This window comes from Hyla sarda, chromosome 4, assembly GCF_029499605.1.
Source record: "Hyla sarda isolate aHylSar1 chromosome 4, aHylSar1.hap1, whole genome shotgun sequence".
In the NCBI taxonomy this organism is placed as follows: domain Eukaryota; kingdom Metazoa; phylum Chordata; class Amphibia; order Anura; family Hylidae; genus Hyla; species Hyla sarda.
This window is the reverse complement of record NC_079192.1, coordinates 330,114,454-330,138,831: the sequence shown is the minus strand read 5'-3', so window position 1 is coordinate 330,138,831 and position 24,378 is coordinate 330,114,454. Positions and strand designations below refer to the sequence as shown.

The 24,378-nt window shown below is 43.4% G+C and overlaps 1 protein-coding gene across 1 annotated transcript in view; it reads right to left on the bottom strand.

Moving 5' to 3' along the window:
- Window positions 1–24,378, bottom strand: part of LOC130369615 (solute carrier family 22 member 4-like) — a 64,855-nt gene that overhangs the window by 21,982 nt on the left and 18,495 nt on the right. The window lies entirely within an intron of this gene.

The window sequence follows — 24,378 nt, the reverse complement described above, 5'->3', positions numbered from 1 at the left end:
ACTCAATGCTTGTGGATCATTGTTTTATTGCCATGTATGTGTGGGCTACTAGAATAAGCTGCCGGCTGAACAGAAAAACTCCAGAGAAAATAGTTTAGTGTTCATCTCTCTCCAAATAATAACACTTTGAGATCCATTAAATAGACTGTATACTGATACATGTTCTTTTTCTAATACAGTTTCTATTTTCTGATTGTATTTTTTATTTCTCTTTGGGTACATTATTATGGGGGCTGCCATTTTGCCTGAGCTGTTTTTACAGTATTTAGAAATATGCTTTACAGCAGGACCCATAGACAACAATAGACAGGACCTGTCCCATTCACATGAATTGGAAACGCTATTGTGCATTCTCTGTGACTTTTTCGGAGGTCATTCTACAAGGAGGCAGATGCTGATCTCTGCTGTGAATGGTGGTGGATTCAGTGTTATCTCTCCTGGTGTAATTTTTCACAGTATTCCTTGTCTGCTCTGAAAAGAAATGATTACTGGGTATTGATCTGTACAGAGCAGAAAGTCTCAGCATAGATTTAGGCCAAGTGGACAAAATGAAAACTGCAAAATTTTAGGATTATAATAAAATATAGATAGAAAAATTAGAAAAAAAACATCACAAAAAAATCAATGTTTTACATAAAACCCTGATTTGTCATTTTTTGATGACACATTTACTTTAAAGGGGTACTTTGGTGAAAAACTTTTTTTTTTTTTTTTTTTAAATCAACTGGTGCCAGAAAGTTAAACAGATTTTTAAATTACTTCTATTAAACAATCTTAATCCTTCCTGTACTTATTAGCTGCTGAATGCTACAGCGGAAATTATTTTCTTTTTGAAATACAGAGCTGTCTGCTGACATCAAGAGCACAGTGCTCTCTGCTGACATCTCTGTCCATTTTAGGAACTGTCCAAAACAGCATATATTTGCTATGGGGATTTTCTTTTACTCTGGACACTTCCTAAAAATGGACAGAGATGTCAGCAGAGAGCACTGTGCTCGTGATGTCAGCAGACAGCTCTCTGTTTCAAATGGAAAACAATTTCCACTGTAGTATTCAGCAGCTAATAAGTACAGGAAGGATTAAGATTTTTTAACAGAAGTAACTTTACAAATCTGTTTAACTTTCCGGCACCAGTTGATTAAAAAATAAAAAATTTAAAGTTTTTCACCGGAGTAACCCTTTAATATCTCAGAGGTGTCTGAATTATACCCTGCATAACGATTAAACATGGACACTGAAAGTGCTGGATACCAAATTGTTTTTGTTTAAAGGGGCACTCCACAGGAAAACATTTTTTTAAATCAACTGCCAGAAAGTTAAACAGATTTGTAAATTATTTCTATTAAACAATCTTAATCCTTCCAGTACTTATCAGCTGCTGTATTCCATAGAAAGTTCCTTTCTTTTTCTGACCACAGTGCTCTCTGCTGACACCTCTGTCCATATCAGGAACTGTCCAGAGCAGGAAAGGTTTTCCATGTGTATTTTCTTCTACGTTGGACAGTTCTTAAAATGGACAGAGATGTCAGCAGAGAACACTGTGGTCAGACAGAAAGTAAATAAAAAAAGAAAAGAACTTCCTGTGGCGCATATAGCAGCTGATAAGTACTGGAAGGATAAAGATTTTTTTAATAGAAGTAATTTACAAATCTGTTTCACTTTCTGGCATCAATTAATTAAAAAAAAAATGTTTTCCACTGGAGTACCCCTTTAAGAAACTTCTGGGTTGGATTCTTATATGCAGTTTTTATGCTCATTTAAGTCAGGAGTGGAACAAAAGCAAAAAAAAAACATAAAAGAAAGATACTTCTCTCTTTTGCATCCACTACTGTGTTTGTGTCTTATGATTGCACCAAAAACTATGTCCAACATTCTTTGTGAATACATTTGAATGCTGGAACACAAGCAAAAAGTCATAGAATTCAAGATTTTCATATCGGATTGCTGCTTGAGGCAAAAACTTTTATGATTATAAAGGAGCTCCTAAAGACTAAAAATTACAAAACATTACTCATTGTTACCTATAATATGGCAGGTTATCTACAATAAAAACATATATTGAAAAACTTGCTAGTACTTAAAATATCTCTATAAAAAATAAATAAAAAATTATATATATATATATATATACACCTTATATACTCGAGTATAAGCAGAGTTTTTCAGCATGATTTTTCGTGCTGAAAAGCCCCCCTCGGCTTATACTCGAGTGAACTCTCCGTCTGCCAATCCCTTCCAGTGGTCTTCAACCTGCGGACCTCCAGATGTTGCAAAACTACAACTCCCAGCATGCCCGGACAGCCATTGGCTGTCCGAGCATGCTGGGAGTTGTAGTTTTGAAACATCTCGAGGTCCGCAGGTTGAAGACCACTGTGGCCTTCATCATCATCCAGGCCCCCCCTTTAGTTTTCTACTCACCTCTCCTCGGTGGGAAGCAAGGGTGAACTGATCCGGGCCATCTATGCTGCAGGGACCGTACGGTGGGGAGGGTTGCCTTGACGACGACGCACAGGGACGTCCGTGCGCAGCAGACGTCTGTGACGTCCCTGCGCATGAACGTCCCTGTGCGTCATCGTCAAGGCACTGTCACTAGTCCGGGGCTGACCCGGAGCGGAGAAGAGGTCCTCCCGGTGAAGATGGACAGCCCGGAACGACTAACCCTCCCCACCGGACGGTCCCTGAAGCATAGATGGCCCAGACCAGCTCCTTCCCACTGAGGGGAGGTGAGTAGAAAACTAAAAGGGGGTCTGGATGATGACGAAGGCCGCAGTGGTCTTCAACCTGTGGACCTCCAGATGTTTCAAAACTACAACTCCCAGCATGCCCGGACATGCCCGATGGCTGTCCGGGCATGCTGGGAGTTGTAGTTTTGCACCATCTGGAGGTCCGCAGGTTGAAGACCACTGATGAAGGGATTGACAGGCGGTGATGATGAAGGGGGGGAAGATGACGAGGGGGATGAAAACAGGGTGATGATGAGGGGGGTGTTAATGACGGGGGTCTGGATGATGACAGGGGGGGGGGATGATGAAAATGGGGGGAAGATGATCCCACCCTAGGCTTATAGTCGAGTCAATAACTTTTCCTGGGTTTTTGGGGTGAAATTAGGGGCCTCGGCTTATATTCGGGTCGGCTTATACTCGAGTATATACGGTGTGTGTGTTTGTGTGTGTGTGTGTATATATATATATATATATATATATATATATATGTAAACACTGTTGTAACATGTTTCCTTTGCTAGTTGAGCTACACATGAGTACTAAGAAGTAAACAAAGCTTTGTGCTCCCCATGGTACTAGACTTGGAGCGTCTTCAAGTTCTTGTGAATCTCATTGTCGCGGAGAGAAAATATGTCTGTGATTTTCTTCAGAGAGTCCTTCCCCTTAGTCCTATTTTCATGCTCCAAGCACATAATGTGCCAAAAATGTTTTTATGAGACTGAAACTCCTCAAGGAGTTTAAGAGTCTTTTCTCACACCCACATATTTTTAATAAAAGAAAATGGATTACCTAACAGATGCAAATACAGAAGTGAGAAATGTTTACACAGCCCAATGCAGCAGACTGTCTAGTGTAGGGTATGATTCCCAGCAGCAGACTGTCTAGTATAGGGTATGATTCCTAGCAGCAGACTGTCTAGTGTAGGGAAGGATTCCCAGCAGCAGGCTGTCTAGTGTAGGGTATGATTCCCAGCAGCAGACTGTCTAGTGTAGGGTATGATTCCCAGCAGCAGGCTGTCTAGTGTAGGGTATGATTCCCAGCAGCAGACTGTCTAGTGTAGGGTATTATTCCCAGCAGCAGACTGTCTAGTGTAGGGTATGATTCCCAGCAGCAGGCTGTCTAGTGTAGGGTATTATTCCCAGCAGCAGACTGTCTAGTGTAGGGTATGATTCCCAGCAGCAGACTGTCTAGTGTAGGGTATGATTCCCAGCAGCAGACTGTCTAGTGTAGGGTACGATTCCCAGCAGCAGGCTGTCTAGTGTAGGGTATGATTCCCAGCAGCAGACTGTCTAGTGTAGGGTATGATTCCCAGCAGCAGACTGTCTAGTGTAGGGTATGATTCCCAGCAGCAGGCTGTCTAGTGTAGGGTATGATTCCTGGACATTGGGGGAGATTAAATCAAAATCTGTCCAGAAGAAAAGTTGCCCATAGCAACCAATCAGATCGCTTCTTTCTTTAATTTTTAACAAGGCCTCTGCAAAATGAAAGAAACGATCTGATTGGTTGCTGTGAGCAACTCAGCAACTTTTCCTTTGCACAGGTTTTGATAAATCTCCCCCGTGTTCATTGACTTTGATTCTTGTTATCCATATTAAATGGAACACATGAAACAATGGGGAGAACTGTTAGGCTGCATTCACATGGCCGTCTAGACCCGTCCCGTTGTTCTCCCGTCAAAATAAAAAACGTACTTAAGAAAAAAAAACGGACAATAACGAATGCAAACGGATGTTATCCATTTGGATCCGTTTTTGTTCAGTTAATAAACCAGAAAAAAAAATGCTCAGAAGTAAAAACGGATCAAAAAACGGATTGAAAAAACGGATGCAAACGGATGACATTAAAGGCTCATCCGTTTTCCATAGACTTCAATGTTAAATTTACTGTATCCGTTTTTTCTTCCGTTTATTGGATGGAAGAAAAAATACTGCATGTGCCGTTTTTTCTGCCATAAAAAAAAAAAACGGAAATGAGTGCAGACGGGTGCAAACGGATTGTAAAAGAATCCCATTGACATGAATGGTATTCTTTTAAAACCGTTTTGAATCCGTTTACAACCTGCAAAAAAGGAAACAAAACGGGGATAAAAAAAACTGGGCCAGACGGCCATGTGAACGCACCCTTAGTAGGTTTGTGCCAAATTTTTTGGTGCAGTTTTGTTTTACCTAACATTTATTATTTTTCTCTAGGCAAAAAAAAAGAAGTGATGTTTGTGCCACTCTTGACACTTTGTTGTTTACAATAATACAATGGGCGATGTTAAAGGAGTAGTCCAGTTTAAAAAACATATCCCCTTCCCGCAGTAAAGGGGATAAATGTCAGATCGTGGGCGGTCCGGCCGATGGTCTCTCCCCATGAATGAAGTGTGTTGACCACAGCATGAAAGGCCCCCTGGATGCATCTCTATGGGAGAGCCGTAGATACAGCACTCGTGTCTCTCCAACTCTCCCATGGAGGGGTCGTGTCGGCCACTACTTCCTGCACACAGGGGATAAGAATTTGTAAACTGGGCTGATCCTTTAGGTTACGTTCACATTATCTGTAATTTCCGCAGCGTATTTGCTGCAGAAAATCCGCAGCAGATTTTGCTACCATTGACTTCAGTGGGTCCAAAGGAAAATCTGCAAATCTCTGCCTCTGGCAGATTTTCTGCTGACCCATTGAAGACAATGATAGCAAAATTTGCTGCGTATTTTCGGCAGCAAATACACTGCGGAAATTATGCAGGTAATCTGCCCGTGTGAACGTACCCTTAAGCAGAGTCTAAATTTTCGCCCCATCTGTTAGCTCACAGTCCTTTTTTTAGGGGGAGATTTATCAAAACCTGTCCAGAGGAAAAGTTGCTGAGTTGCCAATAGCAACCAATCAGATCGCTTCTTTCATTTTTCAGAGGCCTTTCAAAAATGAAATTTTGCTATGGGCAACTTAGCAACTTTTCCTCTGGACAGATTTTGATACATTTCCCCCTTAGTGTAAAGGGGTACTCCAGCGCTTAGACATCTTATCCCCTATCCAAAGGATAGGGGATAAGATGCCTGATCGCGGGGGTCCCGCTGCTTGGGACCCCCGTGACCTTGCTCGCCGCACCCCGTTAAAATCAGTCCCGTTCGCTCCGGGTCTGATTACTGTCGATCACGGGGCCGGAGCTTTGTGACATCACGCTACATGTGACATCACGCTCCGCCCCCCTCAATGCAAGCCTATGGGAGGGGGCGTGACAGTAATCAGACCCGGAGCGAACACGCTCCGGGGACTGATTTTAACGGGGTGCGGCGTGCAAGATCACGGGGGTCCCCAGCGGCGGGACCCCCACGATCAGGCATCTCATGCCCTATCCTTTGGATAGGGGATAAGATGTCTAAGCACCGGAGTACCCCTTTAAAGTCAAGAAACACAGATTTCACTAACAATCCAGGCAAAATAACACAGCATGCAGCAACACCGAGTCACTGCCATGTAGAGCAGTGGTCTCCAACCTGCGGACCTCCAGATGTTGCAAAACTACAACTCCCAGCATGCCGGGACAGCCAACGGCTGTCCGGGCATGCTGGGAGTTGTAGTTTTGCAACATCTGGAGGTCCGCAGGTTGAAGACCACTGATGTAGAGGATTTGGCGCCACCATCATTTTTATTGTTCTGGCCTATCACAGATGAAAGCAATGGAAAAAAGTAAAGTGTATAAATCCTGCCTAAGAAAGCGCCAAGAAATTGTAATTCTGTCTTATTGTTTCTGGCGCTGAAAGAGTTTCTTTGTAAATTGGTTTCAAAACAATAAAAAAAAAAAAGGCAAATAGTTTTGAACTATCTTAAAGAAACACATAGGGGAAAAAAGGCACTGAATCAAGTTTGCAATGAGTGTCCAAGCAATAGAAAGAAATATTACAGAGAACCTGGCAGGTGATTCAGGCAGCTCAAACCACAGGCAGCATGAAACCGGGACTGACACCTTCACTACAACGAGCTATTATTAATCTGGAAGGCTGCAGGCTTTTACAGATATCACATACAGTGATCCCTCAACTTACAATGGCCTCAACATACAATAGTTTCAACATACAATGTTTTTTTCTAGACCATTGTATCTTGAAACCAGACTCAACATACAATGTACAGACTGTCCAGTTCTGCGAAACGTGTCACAACTGGAGGAACCGACCAATCAGAATAGGCATTCAGTGGTAAATCACCTCTATTACTGAAGTGCATGCACTGACTGGCTGTCTGGTAGCGTCCCCTACAGTACAGGGAGGAACTACAAGTTCTGTACTACTCCTTACCTGTGCCAGGGCAGCTCCATTTGGGACACAGTGTGTACTGTATAGGACCCTGAAGAAGCTCCTGTCCTCTACTTAACCCCTTAAGGACCCAGCCATTTTACACCTTAGGACCCGGCCATTTTTTGAACATCTGACCACTGTCACTTTAAACATTAATAACTCTGGAATGCTTTTACTTATCAATCTGATTCCGAGATTGTTTTTTCGTGACATATTCTACTTTAACATAGTGGTAAAATTTTGTGGTAACTTGCATCCTTTCTTGGTGAAAAATCCCAAAATTTGATGAAAAATTTGAAAATTTAGCATTTTTCTAACTTTGAAGCTCTCTGCTTGTAAGGAAAATGGATATTCCAAATATTTATTTTATTTTATTCACATATACAATATGTCTACTTTATGTTTGCATCATAAAATTGACGTGTTTTTACTTTTGGAAGACACAGAGGGCTTCAAAGTTCAGCAGCAATTTTCCAATTTTTCACAAAATTTTCAAACTCACTATTTTTCAGGGACCAGTTCAGGTTTGAAGTGGATTTGAAGGGTCTTCATATTAGAAATACCCCACAAATGACCCCATTATAAAAACCGCACCCCCCAAAGTATTCAAAATGACATTCAGTCAGCGTTTTAACCCTTTAGGTGTTTCACAGGAATAGCAGCAAAGTGAAGGAGAAAATTCACAATCTTCATTTTTTACACTTGCATTTTCTTGTAGACCCAATTTTTGAATTTTTACAAGGGGTAAAAGGAGAAAATGTATACTTTTATTTGTAGCCCAATTTCTCTCGAGTAAGCACATACCTCATATGTCTATGTAAAGTGTTCGGCAGGCGCAGTAGAGGGCTCAGAAGGGAAGGAGCGACAAGGGGATTTTGGAGAGTACGTTTTTCAGAAATGGTTTTTGGGGGGCATGTTGCATTTAGGAAGCCCCTATGGTGCCAGAACAGCAAAAAAAAACACATGCCATACCATTTTGGAAACTAGACCCCATGAGGAACGTAACAAGGAATTAAGTGAGCCTTAATACCCCACAGGGGTTTCACGACTTTTGCATATGTAAAAAAATAAAAATAAATTTTCACTAAAATGTGTGTTTCCCCCCAAATTTCACATTTTTGCAAGGGTTAATAGCAGAAAATACCCCCCAAAATTTGTAACCCCATCTCTTCTGAGTATGGAGGTACCCCATAAGTTGGCATGAAGTGCATTACGGGCGAACTACAATGCTCAGAAGAGAAGGAGTCATATTTGGCTTTTTGAGAGCAAATTTTGCTCGGGGGCATGTCGCATTTAGGAAGCCCCTATGGTGCCAGGACAGCAAAATAACCCCCACATGGCAAACCATTTTGGAAACTAGACCCCTTGAGGAATGTAACAAGGGGTACAGTGAGCATTTACCCCCCACTGGTGTCTGTCAGATCTTTGGAACAGTGGGCTGTACAAAATTTTTTATTTGCACAGCCCACTGTTCCAAAGATCTGTCAGACACCAGTGGGGTGTAAATTCTCACTGCACCCCTCATTACATTCCGTGAGGGGTGTAGTTTCCGAAATGAGGTCACATGTGGTTTTTTTTTCTTTTTTGCGTTTGTCAAAACCGCTGTAACAATCAGCCACCCCTGTGCAAATCACCTCAAATGTACATGGTGCACTCTCCCTTCTGGGCCTTGTTGTGCGCCCCCAGAGCACTTTGCGCCCACATATGGGGTATCTCCGTACTCGGGAGAAATTGCATTACAAATTTTGGGGGGCTTTTTTCCCCTTTACCTCTTGTCAAAATGAAAAGTATAAGGCAACACCAGCATGTTAGTGTAAAAAATATTTTTTTTTTACACCAACATGCTGGTGTAGACCCCAACTTCCCCTTTTCATAAGGGGTGAAAAGAGAAAAAGCCCCCCAAAATTTGTTAGGCAATTTCTCCCGAGTACGGCGATACCCCATATGTGACCCTAAACTGTTTCCTTGAAATACGACAGGGCTCCGAAGTGAGAGCGCCATGCGCATTTGAGGCCTGAATTAGGGATTTGCATAGGGGTGGACATAGGGGTATTCTACGCCAGTGATTCCCAAACAGGGTGCCTCCAGCTGTTGCAAAACTCCCAGCATGCTTGGACAGTCAACGGCTGTCCGGCAATACTGGGAGTTGTTGTTTTGCAACAGCTGGAGGCTCCATTTTGGAAACAGTGGCGTACCAGACGTTTTTCATTTTTATTGGGGAGGGGAGGGGGCTGTGTAGGGGTATGTGTATATGTAGTGTTTTTTACTTTTTATTTTATTTTGTGATAGTATAGTGTAGTGTAGTGTTTTTAGGAGACAGTCACGCGGGCGGGGATTACAGCGAGTTTCCCGCTGCGAGTTTGAGCTGCCGCGCAAAATTTGCTGCATCGCAAACTTGCAGCCTGATACTCACTGTAAGCCCCTGCCCATGTGAATGTACCCTGTACATTCACAGGGGGGGGGGGCCTCCAGCTGGTGCAAAACTACAACTCCCAGCATGCACAGTCTATCAGTGCATGCTGGCAGTTATAGTTTTGCAACAGCTGGAGGCACACGGGTTGGGAAACACTGAGTTAGGAAACAGACAATGTTTCCCAACCAGTGTGCCTCCAGTTGTTGCAAAACCACAACTCCCAGCATGCCCAGGCAGCCGAAGGGCATATTGGGAGTAGTGGTTACGTAACAGCTGGAGGAGAACAGTTTGGGGACCACTGTGTAGTGGTGTCCAAGCTGCAGCCCTCCAGATGTTGCAAAACTACAACTCCCAGTATGCCAAAACTGTCCAGGCATGCTGGGAGTTGTAGTTCTGCAACATCTGAAGGGCCAGATGTTACAGAACTACAACTCCCAGCATGCCTGGACAGTAAGGGCATGCTGAGGATGTGTAGTTTTGCAACATCTGGAAGGGCACAGTGGTCTCCAAACTGTGGACCTCCAGATGTTGCAAAACTGCAACTCCCAGCATGCCCAGACGCCAAGGGCTGTCTGGGCATGCTGGGAGTTGTAGTTTACAGGGTCCCATTACAGCAATGCACGTCGCTTTACGGCGACGTGCATTGCTGTAAAGGGCCCGACCACGGCTGAAGATCCACTCACTTGTCGCCGCCGCCGCCTTCTTCCTCGCCGGGATCCGGGTCTTCAGGGACGAGGTAAGTACCGGGGCCGGTCCCCAGCACTCCCCTGTCCCCCGCCGCGTCCTCCGGTCTTCCTCCCGTCCTCTCCGGACTTCAAGGGGCCGGGCAGGGCGGCAGGAAGTAACCGCCCCCCCCCTGCGATTGGTCGGTTAGTTAACCGACAGATCGCAGGGTATAGGAGGAGGTGGCAGGTTTGCCACCTCGCTCCTATACGTTAGCATGGTCCTGGCTGTCTGTGACAACCGGGATCATGCGAAATTACCGGGCGGTCGGGTCCCAGAGACCCGATCAGCCCGGTATCGCCGCAGATCGCAAGGGCGATTTCCCTTGCGATTTGCGGCGATCGCCGACATGGGGGGCCTACATGGCCCCCCTCGGCGTTTGCCCTGGATGCCTGCTGAAGCATTTCAGCAGGCATCCGCTTCCGATCTCTGCCCGGGGCGCGGCAGAGACCGGAGAAACACCAGGACGTACTAGTACGTCCTGGGTCCTTAAAGCCCAGGGTGCCAGGACGTTCTAGTACGTCCTGGGTCCTTAAGGGGTTAAAGGGGTATTCCAGGTAAAAACTTTTTTTTTATATATATCAACTGGCTCCAGAAAGTTAAACAGATTTGTAAATTACTTCTATTAAAAAATCTTAATCCTTTCAGTACTTATGAGCTTCTGAAGTTAAGGTTGTTCTTTTCTGTATAAGTGCTCTCTGATGACACCTGTCTCGGGAAGGTTTAGAAGAGGTTTGCTATGGGGATTTGCTTCTAAACTGGGCGTTTCCCGAGACAGGTGTCATCAGAGAGGACTTAGACAGAAAAGAACAACCTTAACTTCAGAAGCTCATAAGTACTGAAAGGATTAAGATTTTTTTAATAGAAGTAATTTACAAATCTATTAAATTTTCTGGAGCCAGTTGATCTAGATATTAAAAAAAAAAAATAAGTTTTTTCCTGGATAACCCCTTTAAACCATTGTTTCCCAACCAGGGTGCCTCAAGCTGTTGCAAAACTACAACTCCCAGCATGTCCAGACAGCCAACGGCTGTCCGGGCATGCTGAGAGTTTTAGTTTTGCAACAGCTGGAGGCACCCTGGTTGGGAAACAGTGACATAGACAGTGATTTACAGTTCCCAACAGCTCTTCCTTACTTTTATATGTAAGGATTTGCTTTATCTGTATTAGTTATCTACTTATTCTTCTTTATTCCTCACATTTTCCTATTTTTGGATGACATTTTGGGGCTTCATAACCAATTACCAGGTTTCCATAGAGTTATGGTCTCAACATACAATGGTCGTCCTAGAACCAATTAATATTGTAACTTGAGGGACCACTGTATTTGAAGATATCCGGGCAAAGAGCAATAAAGTTAAGGAGGCCGTTCCCATGGGCTAATCCTTGCCCCACTGGGTTTGAGCTGGAGGAAACAACGAACAGGTTCCATTTAAGCTATTCCAACTATTTGTGTCACACATTGTAGTGCACAGCCTATTTGAGCTAAAATCTGAAATTTTGAAAAAGTGGCAATAAAGATGGGTGGGGCTAAGTAGGATGGCCTCCCATTGCCTGACAGATTTAAAGGAGAACTTCAGCAACATCCCACAGGATAGGGCATAAGTAGCTGATTGTGGGGTCCGACCGCTGGTACCCCCCACGATCTCCGGGACCCTCAGTGAGGAGCACCTGTCGTCTTCAGGTAGACAGCACACGCTATATTCATTTCTATGGGAGCACTGATGATGCCCAAGAGTGTGTGCCACCTGCACTACGCACTCTTCACTTAGGGTGCTGTCTCGGAGACCGCGGGGTGTCCCAACTACTTATCCTGTGAATGGGGGATAAGTTAAAGGGATACTCCGGTGAAAAACTTTTTTTTTTTTTTTTTTTTTAAATCAACTGGTGCCAGAAAGTTAAACAGATTTGTAAATTACTTCTATAAAAAAATCTTAATCCTTCCTGTACTTATTAGCTGCAGAATACTACAGCGGAAATGATTTTCTCTTTGAAACACAGAAGTGTCTGCTGACATCATGACCACAGTGCTCTCTGCTGACATCTCTGTCCATTTTAGGAACTGTCCAGAACAGCATATGTTTGCTATGGGGATTTCCTTTTACTCTGGACAGTTTCTAAAATGGCACTGTGCTCGTGATGTCAGCAGACAGCTCTGTGTTTCAAACGGAAAAGAATTTCCACTGTAGTATTCAGCAGCTAATAAGTACAGGAAGGATTAAGATTTTTTAATAGAAGTAATTTACAAATCTATTTAACTTTCTGGCAGCAGTTGATTTAAAAAAAATAAAAATAAAAAAAAAAGTTTTTCACTGGAGTACCCCTTTCCTTTTTGACAAATGTCTCATTTTATACCATTTATGCCAGAAACTGTGGTAAGTTATAGCAGAAATCTCCACCAGCTGACAATTGATACAGATTTTAATTTGTGGTGCATGATCCTGCAGAGACGCACCTCTCAAGAAATGTTTTGCATTTTATTTTACTGGACCCCTGTTTAAGATTTTCATATAAAATGCCAGAATTAACATATCTCCAACAATGTTTTCTTAAAATGTATCAGCGTTTGTACGGGGTTGTGTAGTTCCTCCATGCAGCCTAAAGATGTCACTGTTGTCCCTTTTGTCCTGTACAGTGTGCCATTGATTAAAGACTAAATCCAATATGTATAAAGCCCGCAGGGCTGTATTTGTGTGAGGGAGGAAGTAATTATCTCCTCCTGCATTTCCAGGTGGGGCTTATTGGGAACAGGTGGGGGACGTGTGTGTATATAACTCCCCCCTCTCCTACAGGGGCAGAGCACGTGACGTTAGTGGAAGTCCAGGGTCAGTGGCAGTGTCTGGTTTGAATTCTCCGCCTAAATCGTTGGGTATCCGCTCGGTGTGCCGGAGCCTCGCTATTCGTGAGCCTATCTGGGTGGTGCGTATTCAGTAGCCTGAAAGCACAGCTGGCTGCCTCATGGTGGGATGCTGTGTTGCCATGGACTGAAAGGTAATATACGTGCGGCATGCATCAGCTGCCGGTTGGCTCTGCCCGCAGCGGTGTCGGGGTCTGGGAGCAGCAGGCAGGTAAGTTATTACTGGAGGTGGTGCGGGCTTGGCACCTCGCGCAGCCCGGCAGCTGCCTCATGGCGGGAGTCCTGGCTGCCCGCCTCCAGTACACATGCATTACGCAAACTCACCCTGCTCTGCAAATAACAGTAACCTGCCCACTGCACATAGACAGACATATCAAGGTGTTCACAAGCGCTGCAGTCACCAGGAGTTACGCCCACGATCTGGGCTTTCCGCTCCACGATGCACTCTCAGCTTTCCACTCTACCAGCGGTTGCTATGGCACGTACCTTAGTCTCTGTACAGCTCATGCACTCGTGGGTTGTGCTTTCACTCTTACTAGTCATGCATGCACCGTAGCATTCCACATACCAGTTATATTATTTGGTTCACACGCTCGTAGCAGTTCGGTACATAAGCTCAGAGCAGAATCCATAGCAACCATACACGCCCATAGCACTTGTAAGGCACGCACGTTCCCAGTAAAATAAAATGCACGTACTCACTCACGCACGTTCTTTAGTATCATACACTGTACGCTCGTTTACAGTAACTATACTACAGCAAAAAAAATATATAATTAAAAAAAATTTTTTATAAAAAATTTAAAAAATAAATAAATTTTTTGGGGGGGTTGTTTGTTTGCATGCATGCTCATTGCATTCATGGTGTACGTACACTCATAATTTATTCTGTTCATACTTACAGCATTTGTGCCGCTTATAAGCTCATTGCAGTCAGGCGGTACATATGCTCTTAGTTTTCCTGTTATACACGTATAACAGGTATACAGTTCATACACTCATGGTATTAAATGCAGTACATAAGGTTATAGCTTGTGCTGGTTGTTTGCCTGTAGTATTGTTCACACACTCATCACTTTATGGCCATAGCTTTGTGCTGTTTAGTATTGTTCATACATTCATGACATATCATTCACACGCTCGTAGTCTCCACTGGCAGGGGTTTTAGTGGTCTCGATGTTTACTCGCTCGTAGCGGTTACCATACATAACCCCTTAACAGTTTAGGTTCACACGCTTGTAGCATCGCTAAACGTCATATGTAGCATTTACCTATACATAGGTAGCTTATACTGTATATATGCTCATAATATTATACTGTTTCACACTCTCATTGCTGTCTACACGCTTACAGTTGATACTGTTCATATGCTCATTGCTTTCATGCAGTGCATACGCTTATAGTGTGCGGATTGTTAACACTTATTATTGTACGATCATGGTATCCATACAATTCATACGTTTTGGCTTATACTGGTCATACACGCATTACTTTTATAATGTGCACACGGGTAGAGCATATTCATGTTTTGTAAACTCCATGACGTGCTTATCGTCCGTACGCTCATGGTTTAATTCATAATCTTATGGCACACTACTCATACGCTCATAGTAGTTATACAGTTTTATATGCCATAGCATTTATATGGTACATATACTTATGGACGATACATTCATAGCATTCATAGTTGGAAAACTCGTTTATTCTTCTCACCTCATGGTGGTTGTTCTCCCACACGCTTAGTGTTTTTATATGGTCCACAAACCATTGACTTTCATGCTGTTCACATGTTCTTGGCATGTACGTGGTCTTAGGTGCATTTCATACGATGTTACATTCATGACAGCCAAACGCTTCATACTTTATTACTGGTTCACATGGTTTTATTTGTCATACACTCACGTTTCTTAAATTGGTGACAAGCGCATGGCCTTCGTACACTCAGGGTTCACACACACGTAGTGTCATGCTGTTTCATGCGGTTGTGGCATGCGCTCGTAGCAGGTATACAGCATTATACTGCGTATAGTATTTATACCTCATAGAATTATACTGCATTCATTCGTAGCACTTAGGCTGCACATGCTAATACCATGTTTCTCCGAAAATAAGACCGGGTCTTATATTAATTTTAGTCACAAAAAACACACTAGGGCTTCTTTTCAGGGTAGGGCTTATTTATTTACGGTATGGGGGGCTGCAGGAGTGTGGAGGATGGGGGGGCTGCAGGAGTGTGGAGGATGGGGGGCTGCAGGAGTGTGGAGGATGGGGGGCTGCAGAAGTGTAGAGGATGGGGGGCTGCAGAAGTGTAGAGGATGGGGGGCTGCAGGAGTGTGGAGGATAGGGGGTATCCTCCACACTCCTGCAGCCCCCCATACTCCTTCAGCCCCCCCATCCTCCCCTTCCCCTGTCGTCCTCCACACTCCTACCGTACCCTACAGCAGTGTTTCCCAACCAATGACCTCCAGCTGTTGCAAAACTACAACTCCCAGCATGCCCGGAAAGCCTTTGGCTGTCCGGGCATGCTGGGAGTTGTAGTTTTGCAACAGCTGGAGGCACACTGGTTGGGAAATGCTGCCCTACAGTGCCCCCCACCCCTCTGCCATAATAAACTTGGGTACCGGGACTCATCTCACTTTCTTACCGTACGGTACCCTCCTGCGAGATCTTCTCCTGTTGCTTAGCAGCCGGGGGCAGGGACACGTCCGTGATGTCGGCCGTGCATACGCTCCGACGTTTTAGAACGTCAGCGTCCCTGCCCCGGCTGAATTATGGTAAGCTAACTTGCTGCGGGTGCCGCGGGACCAGCCAAAGGAGGCAGGGGGCTGGCCGAGGGGGGGCTGTGGGGTCGGCGGGCATTACTGGGGTGGCCGGGGGGATGTGGAATCTGCGGGCAGTACCGCACTGTGGTGGCCGGGCGCGGTGTCAGATCTGCGGGCATTACTGTGGAGTCTGCGGGCATTACTGTGGTGGCCATGAGGGGTCTGCGGGCATTACTGGCGGCCGGGGTCCGCCAGCAAATTACCCCTGAACTAGGTCTTATTTTCGGGGTAGGGCTTATATTGCAGCCCTACCCCATAATCCTGCTAGGGCTTACTTTCGGGGAAGGGTTTATTTTTGGGGAAACACGGTAGGCGTTATACTGTACGTATACTCGTAGTAGTCATACTGCACATTCACTTAGCGTTATATTGCACATACGCTCTTAGTGTTGATACCGTAAGTATACTCATAGCATTATACTGCTCTTATATACTTATATTATATACTTATATTATTGACTGCGGTTGTTACTGTCTCATTGTCAGAGCAACCAATTTCACGTGGTTATGTAGGTAGTCTGGTTACGCTCATGGCTTTAATCTGTCGATATGCTTATGGTTCAATGCTGTTTTACGTTCTTTACATTCATACAGTACATAAGCTCATAGTGAGCTGCTTAATTGCTGGTACGTTTTGTTGTTCATATGCGCTTTGCAGTTAAACCGTACATACGCTGATAGCTCATACTGTTATACGTCATAATAGTCACACAGTTCATACGAGCGTTGCGTCATGCAGTACATATGCTCAGTGTTGTGCTATTATATTGCTTGTAGCAATTATGTTGGTCATATGCTCATTTAATTCATGCCGTACATATGCTCATAGTTTTATACTATTTGTCTGCTGATAGCATTCATTCGTGCATACGTTTATCGCATTCATATCATACATACGCTCCTAGGTTCACTGGCAGGCGTTAAAAAGAAGGAAAAAAATAAATAAATACATTGGACGGAGGTTGCATGTTGGTTTGGGTATTTGTCACAATTTGGTCATTATTACTGACACTCCTTCAGAGCAACACGCTAGCTCCACACAGGTTTTGTTGTCAGGAATACTCATGATGTTACCCAGTTGCCTGACTCCTCTTCAGGTTAAGGGGTCAATGTCGGTTGCTACTGACTCATTTTTCAGAGTAATTTTGTCGTTGTCATATGGTGATGACCTGACATGTTTTAGGTTAGATACAACCTCGGTTGTTGTATGCTTGATTACGTTATCTCTTAGTCACAGTAGACATTTTCAATTATCCGGCATAGTTGCACGTTATCTTTTAATATGTCGTTAAAGTTGTACCTATAATGGTGACGGACCATAAATTCATACGTTCTTTACATTGTCACGGTTCTTACGCTCCCAGCTTGCGTATGACACATGCACCAGTACATAGTGTTGATGCACTCGACCGTAGTTTCTACATGGGTAGGATTATTATGTGCATACGTTCCAAGTCTTGACTAGCAGTTGCGGCTCTTGCGTACACACACATATATATATATATATATATATATATATATATATATATATATATATACACGTTTACAGTATTCATATCGTGATGAAGTTTATAGCAGCATATCGACCACATATTCTTAAAACCTGCCACTACTGCAAGGGGGTAGCACCACATAGATTATTGTTACGGGTATAGCACCAGAGCAATAACATCTCAAGTAGCCAGTGGGGTTGTGCATGCTGTTAGCAGGTTATTCTGTACTTACAGTTAGCATGTTTCATGCTGTGTATACAGTGGACATAGGTTTCATTGGTAGGGTATTTGACACAATTGGGTCATTGTTATTACTGACATGCCTTCGGAGCAACACGCTAGCTTCATACAGGCTTATTGTGAGCAATACTTATGTCGTTACCCACTTATCTGACTCCTCTTCAGATTAAGGGGTTAATGTCGGTTACTACTGACTCGTTTTCAGAGCAATTTCGTCGTTGTTACATAGTGATGACTGGTTCAGATACAACGTCGTTGTTGTGTTCGTAATGACCTTGTCACTTAGTTATAGTAGACGTATTCAACTATCCGGCATAGTTGCACGTTGTCTTTAATATTTCCATTAAAGCTGTACTTATAATAGTGTCAGGCCATAATTCATTATGTCCTTTACATTCTCTCGGTACTTACGCTCCCAGCTTGGGTATGAGATATGCACCAGTATGTAGCATTGTTGCATGCAACCATAGTTGTATGCGTATAGTATTACTATGTGCGTATGTTCCCAGTGTCGATTAGCAGTTGCATCTCTTCCTGTAAATATTTTTATAATTCGTGATTACAGTCTACATATCGTGCTTGCGTTCATAGCAGCTATATCGAGAGTATATTTGTTAGCCTGCCAAGTCTGCAGGGGGGATGCGCCACATGGGTTATTGTTACGGACATGTCTTCAGAGCAGTAACATATCGAGTAGCGAGTTGTATTTGGGTATACTGTTAACAGGTTATGCCGTATATACGCTTAACATATTTCATGCGGTGCATACAGTGGACGTAGGTTATTTGGTTAGGGTATTGGATACAATTGGTCATTGTTGTTACTGACACGCTTTCAGAACAATACGCCAATATACCTTGTCAGGTATACTCGTGATGATTACCCAGTTGTCTGACTCCCTTCAGGTTGAGGGGTAATGTCGGTTGCTACTGACTCATTTCAGAGCAATTTTATGATTTATTATATTATGACCTGACACGTTTTCAGGTCAGATACAACCTCGTCTGTTGTATTTCTCGATTACGTTATCATTTTGTTATAGTACACGGATTCAACTATCCGGCATAGTTGCACGTTCCCTTTTAAGGATGACCGGTATTTAGTTGCAGATATATTGTCTATTTAATACCCAATTTCATGACGCTTTTTCAGGATCGGGGATCGAATCGTGGTTGCTGCTGACTCATTTCAGAACAACTGATTTTTGACGTGGTGCGGAGGTAATCTGACACGTTTTCAGATCTCATACAATCTCACTATAGCATTTCACACTTACGTATTAGAAGTTAAAAAAAATGAAAAAATGGTTTACAAAGACCTGTCACGGTTACAGGCATGATGATTTCTTTAAGACCTATCATGTCTACAGGCTCAATGGTCTCACGGGAACCTGTGACGGGTACAGGCACGACTGTGCCTGTAGACCTGACAGGTCTTTGTGACACTATGGTTCATCTGGTCACGTCTGCAGGTAAGGTACATTGCTCACGCAGGGACCTCTCATCTGCAACACGTCATCACTCCCAAGTCCAGTTGGGTCAGTACATTGGCTAGTTAGGTTCGTCTGTCGGTGCAGTTTCAATCAGGTAAGGTGGCTTCGGGAACCTTGTCAGGCGACATGATTGTCACGGTCTATCATGTAGATAGGTATTTCTTGTCATTTACCTGTCAGTTTACTTTTGCCTCTTAAATAGCAGGGGATTGGTGCTTGTCAGACCTGCCACGAAGTTAGCCCTTCAATGTCCATTTGAAATGGTCGTTACTACCACAGTATCTAAGGTATGGTTACCACCTCTAGTGGTCACTAGTTGGTCGAGGCTACTCTTTCAGCACACAAGGAATAGTCTACTTCAGGTATGTGAAGATTGATGCTGGGTGTAAGACACGTTATTTCAAGAATTGTATTCATCCTAGCATGGTTGCTTTTTTCCCTCTATAGGCGTGCCCTCATTACGCGGTTATGGCACAACTCAGACCACTGTACTAGGGTAAGATCTTTGTATAGGTATGTAGAATAAGTTTCCTTTCACTAGTACATGGATGGAGCCTGAACACAAAACACATTTAAGTCTCTATCAGTAAACCGGAGGTTAAACAATTGGTCAAATATAATAAAATCAATGAAACACTCTTCTTGCTCTTTTTCACACTTAGAGGTACTCCGCTGGAAAAATTGTTTTTAAATCAACTGGTGCCAGAATGTTAAACAGATTTGACAATGACTTTCTGTCTGACCACAGTGCTCTCTGCTGACATCTCTGTCCATTTTAGGAACTGTCCAGAGCAGGAGCAAAGCCCCATAGCAAACTTATCCTGCTCCGGACAGCTCCTAAAATACTGTGGTCAGACAAAGGAAAAAAAAAAACTTCCTGTGGAGCATGCAACAGCTGATCAGTACAGGAAGGATTAAGATTTTTTTTAATAGAAGTTATTTACAAATCTGTTTAACTTTCTGGCACCAGTTGATAAAAATTTTTTTTTTTTTCAGGGGAGTACCCCTTTAAATCTATGCTAGCTTTTTCTAAATTCCATTTTTAACCGCAACAGCCACCAGTGGTCCCTGCGTGGCCGGCCATGTACAGGTGAATGAATACTGCTCTGCTTTGCCAGTGCTTTTCTGTATTGTATTGTGCAGAGTGCACATCCAAAACAGTGTGCCTCCTGCTGTTGCAAATTCACAACTCTCAGCATGCCCGGACAGCCAAAGGCTGTCCGGGCATGCTGAGAATTGTGAATTTGCAACAGCTGGAGACACACTGTTCGGAAAACACTAAATTAGAGATTGCATGGGGGATCCAGTCATACTTATATACTGCCCTCTCTATTCTGTAGCCATTATTTATATTTAGGTGCATTCACTTCTTCCCTTACAAAAGAGGAAGGGTTGTTGCCACAATCGGAAATAGATTTTATTGCTCATTTACTATGACAGGTTGAAGGCAGCCGGCACACATCAAGTGAGAAGCACTCGAAATAAAGCTATGGCCATAGAAAATCCTGCTCTGGTACAAGTGCTGCTTCTCGATATGTTCAATGTAGTAAAAATCCATGAATACAGCCTAAATATCATAGAAAAGAGTAGATCACTAACACTAAGTTCACAGTAAAGATTTTCCCCATTAAAGGGGAATCCCTAACAGTTATCCTCTGTCGTGATTAGTGGGAGCCTGACTGATGGGACCCCCACCAATCATGAGAAAACAGAGGCAACGTTATTCCCTATCCTGTAAATAGAGAATTACTTTATGATTGGAGAGTACAGTACTACTCTAATCTTCAGGAGTGACACACAAACCGAATGAATGGCGAATAAAGTGTTGCTTTACAACATCAGCTATTTGCTGTTAGGGTTGAGCACGAATATGCTAATATTTATCGCGGATTTCGCGAATACAGCGCTATATATTCGCAATTACGAATATTCTTAATTTTTCCCCCCCACAGAACACATCACAGTGATCTTATCCCACCCTGCTTCCAGCTTGAGGTCTAAAGAAGGCTCCTATACTATTTACTGTATAAAGGTACGTTCACACGAGTGGATCCTCAGCGCGTATTACACTGCGGATCCGCCACTGAAGGACTTCTGTATATTGCCTTTACAGGTGCCTGTTTGGAGCGGCAATCTACGAGCAGACACACTGCGATGAGCGAGTCGCCGCGCGCTTGCGTAGTATACCCGCACATCGCAGCTGCTCTTGGCCTTGCTCAGGGAGCGGGCGCGATGTGTGAGTACACCGCGCTTGCGCGGCAACTCTCACATCGCAGCAGTGTCTGCTTGTAGCGGCATACTGCCACTCCGAGCAGGCACATCTAAAGGCCCCCTGTAGGGGTCCTTCAGCGGCGGAGCTGCAGAGTAAAATACGCAGTGGATCCGCTCATGTGAACGTGCCCTTAGACTGGAGAGCGAATATGAGAATATGCGAATATTCGTGAATATCCTCATAATCGCGAATATAGTCACTATAATTAGGTAGATAGCTAGTGATGATATTCGGGAATATGACATGACAATATTCAAAATGAAAAATTTCATAGACCCATTATCACTTCTGTATAGACCAAGAATATTAGGAGATAGATAATATAGATAGGTAGATAGTTTACGCATTTACACCAAGTGAAAATAACTGTGAATATATTGAATATGCAAATTTTGTGAATATAGGACGGATATTCATCCATATATTTGCAAAATATCGCAAATTCGAATATGGCATATGCCGCTCATTACTATTTGCTATATGGTGGTATACCCTTTTTTTTTTTTTTTCACATATACAGGGAAAGTGTAGTCTGATGAGCCCTCCTATATTAAGGCTTCCTACAAAAAGTTATACCACAGGATATCGTTTTTTTCCCCTATACTGGTGGCCTATGTGAGGCATACGCCACTGTATGCCTATACTATACAAAGTATGCACTGGGGACTGCCATCAAAGGTGGAAATCAGGAGTATTTCCTGACATAAATTGCAAATACAGTCTGAACAGAGCCTTAAAGTATGTTTACAATTGTTATGTGAACCACTATACAAGGTAGGTGGCCATTTTACAGCACCGCCTGTCTCACAGTGTATATATCTGAATATTACCCCAGGGTTCTAGTCTAAACTTTTCTTCTGTCTGTCTTATATTATTTATATATCTGTCTGTCTAACAGTATTACTTCACTTCACATTGTTGAAAATGGGGTGTGGTTAATTCGGGGTTAAAGTCTGAACACCAAGGGGTGGACTTTAATAATCTATAAGAAGTCTATTATATCTTACACTAGCTGAGTACCCGGCGTTGCCCGGTTTTTCCTTCCTCATCCTTGTTGGGGAGGAAAATCAACAAAGGAGGAAGCTTTTGACTTCAAATCCCATCCCCATATCCAGTCCTCCTATCCCGACCTCCTATGTCAACCTCCTATCCCGACCTCCTAACTCGACCTACTATCTCGACCTCCTATCCCGACCATCCCGTCCTCCTATCCCGTCCTCTTATCCCTACCGTAATATGTGTACCAGGTATTGAGATATCTCCAGCCGTACGGAAGTTATGTGGGAACATACATTTCCCATTGATTTGCATGGGAGTTTAAACTAAAACCCCGACCGTCACAAATGGGGGTAGTTAAGGGTTAAATTAACTATCCTATATTTTAAGTGGACATATAAGTAACATGTGACCAAGTATTATCGAAATATCTCCAGCCGTTTGGAAGTTATGCAGCAACATATATTTCCCATAGACTTGTATAGGACTTTAAACATAAACCCCGCCCCTGGCAAATGGGGGTGAGTAAGGGTTAAATGACCTATCCTATCTTTGTTGTTGACATATAAGTAAGGCTGGGTTCACACTACGTTTTCTCCCATACGGGAGCGCATACGGCAGGGGGGAGCTAAAAGCTTGCGCTCCCGTATGTCACCGTATGCGCTCCCGTATGTCATTCATTTCAATGAGCCGGCCGGAGTGAAACGTTCGGTCGGCTCATTTTTGCGCCGTATGCGCTTTTACAACCGGACCTGAAACCGTGGTTGACCAGTTTTAGGTCCGGTTGTAAAAGCGCATACGGCGCAAAAATGAGCCGACCGGACCGAACGTTTCACTCCGGTCGGCTCATTGAAATGAATTACATACGGGAGCGCATACGGTGACATACGGGAGCGCAAGCTTTTAGCTCCCCCCTGCTGTATGCGCTCCCGTATGGGAGAAAACGTAGCGTGAACCCAGCCTAACATGTGTGCCAAGTTTCATGTTAATATCTTTTAGCTGTTTGGACGTTTTTGTGGAACATGCATGCATGCATACATACATACACACACTGGGGGAGATTTATCAAAACCTGTGCAGAGGAAAACTTGCCCAGTTGCCCATGGCAACCAATCAGATCGTTTCTTTCCTTTTTAACAAGGCCTCTGCAAAATGAAAGAAGCAATCTGATTGGTTGCCATGGGCAACTGGGAAAGTTTTCCTCTGCACAGGTTTTGATAAATCTCCCCCACTGAGTTTTTTATATATATATATATATATATATAGATATAGATATAGATATAGATATAGATACAGATATAGAGAGAGAGAATCCACTAATAAAGACAGAACGCAAGATGCACAATAATAAGATAAGACTAAGCTTTATGGCTTCATGACAAGATCATTGTGGGGTAGGGAGTGTATAGTGTACAATAATAGAACCAGTCTATCAGCTAAGACAGTAAATAGTTAAAGAGGAACTCCGGTAGAAAACAAATGTTTTCAAATCAACTGGTGCCTGAAAGCTAAACAGATTTGTAATTTACTTCTATTAAATCTTAATCCTTCCAGTACTTTTAGCTGCTGTATAAAACAGAGAAATTTGTGAATTTCTTTTCTGTCCGACAACAGTGCTCTCTGCTGACACCCCTGACCGTGTCAGGAACTGTCCAGATTAGAATCATATCCCCACAGAAAACCTCTCCTGCTCTGGACAGTTCCTGACACGGACAGAGGTGTCAGTAGAGAGCACTGTGGTCAAACAGAAAAGAACGTCACAAATTTCTCTGTAGTATACAGCAGCTGATAAGTAATAGAAGGGTTAAGTTTTTAAATAGAAAGTGATTTACAAATCTGTTTAATTTTCTTGCAATGCAGTGATCCCTCAACATACAATAGTTTCAACATACAATGGTCTTTTCTGGACCATTGTAACTTGAAACCAGACTCAACATACAATGCTATGGACAGTCCAGATCTGTGAAATGTGTCAATGGCTGGAAGAACCGACCAATCAGAATGGGCCTTCACTGGTAAAAACCCCTGTATTACTGAAGTGCATGCACTGACTGGTGTCTGGTAGCGCCC